This window comes from Schistocerca americana, unplaced genomic scaffold (genome assembly GCF_021461395.2).
Source record: "Schistocerca americana isolate TAMUIC-IGC-003095 unplaced genomic scaffold, iqSchAmer2.1 HiC_scaffold_746, whole genome shotgun sequence".
Lineage (NCBI taxonomy): Eukaryota > Metazoa > Arthropoda > Insecta > Orthoptera > Acrididae > Schistocerca > Schistocerca americana.
Genome location: NW_025726507.1, coordinates 7,501 through 12,500, shown reverse-complemented (window position 1 = coordinate 12,500; position 5,000 = coordinate 7,501). Strand labels below are relative to the sequence as shown.

At 52.4% G+C, this 5,000-nt stretch overlaps 1 non-coding gene across 1 annotated transcript in view; it reads right to left on the bottom strand.

Annotated features, from left to right (window-relative positions):
* LOC124590154 overlaps nt 1-1,408 on the bottom strand; it is a 1,910-nt gene extending 502 nt beyond the window's left edge. Inside the window, exon 1 of the ribosomal RNA XR_006976383.1 lies at nt 1-1,408. This exon is cut by the window's left edge and continues 502 nt beyond it. This is a non-coding gene — a ribosomal RNA (small subunit ribosomal RNA).
* Between the last annotated feature and the right edge of the window lie 3,592 nt (nt 1,409-5,000).

Here is a 5,000-nt window from a genome sequence, read left to right as displayed (position 1 = left end):
CCAGACAAATCGCTCCACCAACTAAGAACGGCCATGCACCACCACCCACCGAATCAAGAAAGAGCTATCAATCTGTCAATCCTTCCGGTGTCCGGGCCTGGTGAGGTTTCCCGTGTTGAGTCAAATTAAGCCGCAGGCTCCACTCCTGGTGGTGCCCTTCCGTCAATTCCTTTAAGTTTCAGCTTTGCAACCATACTTCCCCCGGAACCCAAAAGCTTTGGTTTCCCGGAGGCTGCCCGCCGAGTCATCGGAGGAACTGCGGCGGATCGCTGGCTGGCATCGTTTATGGTTAGAACTAGGGCGGTATCTGATCGCCTTCGAACCTCTAACTTTCGTTCTTGATTAATGAAAACATACTTGGCAAATGCTTTCGCTTCTGTTCGTCTTGCGACGATCCAAGAATTTCACCTCTAACGTCGCAATACGAATGCCCCCGCCTGTCCCTATTAATCATTACCTCGGGTTCCGAAAACCAACAAAATAGAACCGAGGTCCTATTCCATTATTCCATGCACACAGTATTCAGGCGGGCTTGCCTGCTTTAAGCACTCTAATTTGTTCAAAGTAAACGTGCCGGCCCACCGAGACACTCACTCAAGAGCACCCTGGTAGGATTGCAACGGGGTCCGCCTCGGGACGCACGAGCACGCACGAGGCGCGTCGCACGCCTTCGGCTCGCCCCACCGGCAGGACGTCCCACGATACATGCCAGTTAAACACCGACGGGCGGTGAACCAACAGCGTGGGACACAAATCCAACTACGAGCTTTTTAACCGCAACAACTTTAATATACGCTATTGGAGCTGGAATTACCGCGGCTGCTGGCACCAGACTTGCCCTCCAATAGATACTCGTTAAAGGATTTAAAGTGTACTCATTCCGATTACGGGGCCTCGGATGAGTCCCGTATCGTTATTTTTCGTCACTACCTCCCCGTGCCGGGAGTGGGTAATTTGCGCGCCTGCTGCCTTCCTTGGATGTGGTAGCCGTTTCTCAGGCTCCCTCTCCGGAATCGAACCCTGATTCCCCGTTACCCGTTACAACCATGGTAGGCGCAGAACCTACCATCGACAGTTGATAAGGCAGACATTTGAAAGATGCGTCGCCGGTACGAGGACCGTGCGATCAGCCCAAAGTTATTCAGAGTCACCAAGGCAAACGGACCGGACGAGCCGACCGATTGGTTTTGATCTAATAAAAGCGTCCCTTCCATCTCTGGTCGGGACTCTGTTTGCATGTATTAGCTCTAGAATTACCACAGTTATCCAAGTAACGTGGGTACGATCTAAGGAACCATAACTGATTTAATGAGCCATTCGCGGTTTCACCTTAATGCGGCTTGTACTGAGACATGCATGGCTTAATCTTTGAGACAAGCATATGACTACTGGCAGGATCAACCAGGGAGCTGCGTCAACTAGAGCTGAGCAGCCGGCCGCCCGGGAGTGTGTCCCGGGGGCCCGCGCGAACACGCAAGCGTCCGCTCAATTATTCTGCAAACAGGAGGAGGCTGAGCTCCCCTGCACAATACACCTCGAAACCCTCTCAGGTCCCGGCGGCGCGCAGCGCCGTCCTAAGTACTTGGTCGGGTTCGAGAGAGGCGCAATCGCCCGGAGTTTGGCGAGTAGACGCTTTAGGTGCGACCACCCGTGCTCCCAACTGAGCTTGCCGCTGCCGACAGAGGCCCGGGAGCGTGCTGTCGTGGCATTGCCGGCGGGAGACAACACGCGCCACCTACGGTGACCGGCAGCTCCAACGCCAGCGCCACAGAAGGACAAAAGCCCCACTTGGGTGCCGAAGCGAACTCTCCCAGCACAGCGCACGCGCCAACACGTCCGCACAGCTGCGATACAAACCACCTGCGAGAACCGCAGAGGCGACCGAGCAGCAGACGGCGTCGCGGCGCCGAGCGCCGGGCGGCGGCGCATCCTCAGCGCACACAGTCCTCAATCGGACCAGCACACTGCAGATGTCCACCGCGCTTCGCACCGGGCCCGCGAGGACCTACTTTGGCCGCACGGCGCCGCGTGCAGGGTGCGCCGGCGCGCAGCTGCGCCGCCTGCCGCCTCCGTCGGCCGGCGCGCCTGCCACTGGCCGCCCCCACCAGCCGGCTGTAGCGCGTGCGCCCACGCACCGCGCGGCCAGCACGCCGGGAGGCCCCCCCTCACCGGCCGGGGACGGTCCCACCCAGCCACCGCCGCGTATCGCTTCACACCCAGATGCCATTCACGTTCGTGGGCATGGTGGGTATCGCTGGAACAACCGGTTGGTAGCTCAACCGATCGTCGCCATCACTGATTCACCTCTAGCGAGAACAACCGCACCACAACGGTTTACCAGTTGTTCATTTGCATAACGTCACCAGCAAACGTAGGCGTCCATCGCCATTTGCAAATTCAACGATTGTTGCATGCCTGTGTCAGGTGTCACGACACACTATGTCTGCCCACATACACGCAACAACATGTGCACGCTTCGCGAACACGTGGAAGGTGGCCCCCGTACGTATGCGATGTCCATTGCGCGAACGACTGTCAACCGGCCTCTGTCGCATGTCGCAGATGTGGAACGCAGTGCACCATGCTATCACGGTGTGTGAGAAGAGACGACTACGTCTGACAACACGCGCCACTACATCAACAGACGGCTCATGCTGATCGCCATCCAGGGCATACCACACTGCAATCCAGCTCTTATAGGGAGACGACACGTAGCTGAGTGCACAACATTTGGACCGCATGGTTCGCCGTTGTTGGCGCAGTCGTTGTACGGTCACATGTACCACGATGTATCATTCAGTACATGAGGACCAATGTGCAGTACAGTGTGTGATTTGGACGTACAACATCAGCGGACAGTTGACACAGGCCGTACCACAGCGTAGGCTAAGTGCTTCGCACATGCGAATGCCAATGAACAACTGCAAATGCCAATGAACAACTGCAAAGGGCATTGAGCATGTACGTCCTGCTGCCATCCACATTACAGTGTATAGCTGCAAGGTGTTTAACATGAAGCGATACACTGGGGACCGGGCAGTGCGAGTAGCAAACTATATTGCGGGGGTTGCAGTTAGGCAACACTACACTAATTTAACGCGTCGTATGACAATTACAGAGCAGGTTAAGGCCCAACGTGTGTTGGGTTAAGGCCCAACGTGTGTTGGGTTAAGGCCCAACGTGTGTTGGGTTAAGGCCCAACGTGTGTTGGGTTAAGGCCCAACGTGTGTTGGGTTAAGGCCCAACGTGTGTTGGGTTAAGGCCCAACGTGTGTTGGGTTAAGGCCCAACGTGTGTTGGGTTAAGGCCCAACGTGTGTTGGGTTAAGGCCCAACGTGTGTTGGGTTAAGGCCCAACGTGTGTTGGGTTAAGGCCCAACGTGTGTTGGGTTAAGGCCCAACGTGTGTTGGGTTAAGGCCCAACGTGTGTTGGGTTAAGGCCCAACGTGTGTTGGGTTACGTTAAGGGGCAATGTGGGTTACGTTAAGGGGCAATGTGGGTTACGTTAAGGGGCAATGTGGGTTACGTTACGGCGCAATATAGGTTACGTTACGGCGCAATATAGGTTACGTTAAGGCGCAATATCGGTTACGTTAAGGCGCAATACAGGTTACGTTAAGGCGCAATACAGGTTACGTTAAGGCGCAATACAGGTTACGTTAAGGCGCAATACAGGTTACGTTAAGGCGCAATACAGGTTACGTTAAGGCGCAATACAGGTTACGTTAAGGCGCAATACAGGTTACGTTAAGGCGCAATACAGGTTACGTTAAGGCGCAATACAGGTTACGTTAAGGCGCAATGCAGGTTACGTTAAGGCGCAATGCAGGTTACGTTAAGGCGCAATACAGGTTACGTTAAGGCGCAATACAGGTTACGTTAAGGCGCAATACAGGTTACGTTAAGGCGCAATACAGGTTACGTTAAGGCGCAATACAGGTTACGTTAAGGCGCAATACAGGTTACGTTAAGGCGCAATACAGGTTACGTTAAGGCGCAATACAGGTTACGTTAAGGCGCAATACAGGTTACGTTAAGGCGCAATACAGGTTACGTTAAGGCGCAATACAGGTTACGTTAAGGCGCAATACAGGTTACGTTAAGGCGCAATACAGGTTACGTTAAGGCGCAATACAGGTTACGTTAAGGCGCAATACAGGTTACGTTAAGGCGCAATACAGGTTACGTTAAGGCGCAATACAGGTTACGTTAAGGCGCAATACAGGTTACGTTAAGGCGCAATACAGGTTACGTTAAGGCGCAATACAGGTTACGTTAAGGCGCAATACAGGTTAGGTTAAGGCGCAATACAGGTTAGGTTAAGGCGCAATACAGGTTAGGTTAAGGTACGACATAGGTTAGGTTAAGGTACGACATAGGTTAGGTTAAGGTACGACATAGGTTAGGTTAAGGTACGACATAGGTTAGGTTAAGGTACGACATAGGTTAGGTTAAGGTACGACATAGGTTAGGTTAAGGTACGACATAGGTTAGGTTAAGGTACGACATAGGTTAGGTTAAGGTACGACATAGGTTAGGTTAAGGTACGACATAGGTTAGGTTAAGGTACGACATAGGTTAGGTTAAGGTACGACATAGGTTAGGTTAAGGTACGACATAGGTTAGGTTAAGGTACGACATAGGTTAGGTTAAGGTACGACATAGGTTAGGTTAAGGTACGACATAGGTTAGGTTAAGGTACGACATAGGTTAGGTTAAGGTACGACATAGGTTAGGTTAAGGTACGACATAGGTTAGGTTAAGGTACGACATAGGTTAGGTTAAGGTACGACATAGGTTAGGTTAAGGTACGACATAGGTTAGGTTAAGGTACGACATAGGTTAGGTTAAGGTACGACATAGGTTAGGTTAAGGTACGACATAGGTTAGGTTAAGGTACGACATAGGTTAGGTTAAGGTACGACATAGGTTAGGTTAAGGTACGACATAGGTTAGGTTAAGGTACGACATAGGTTAGGTTAAGGTACGACATAGGTTAGGT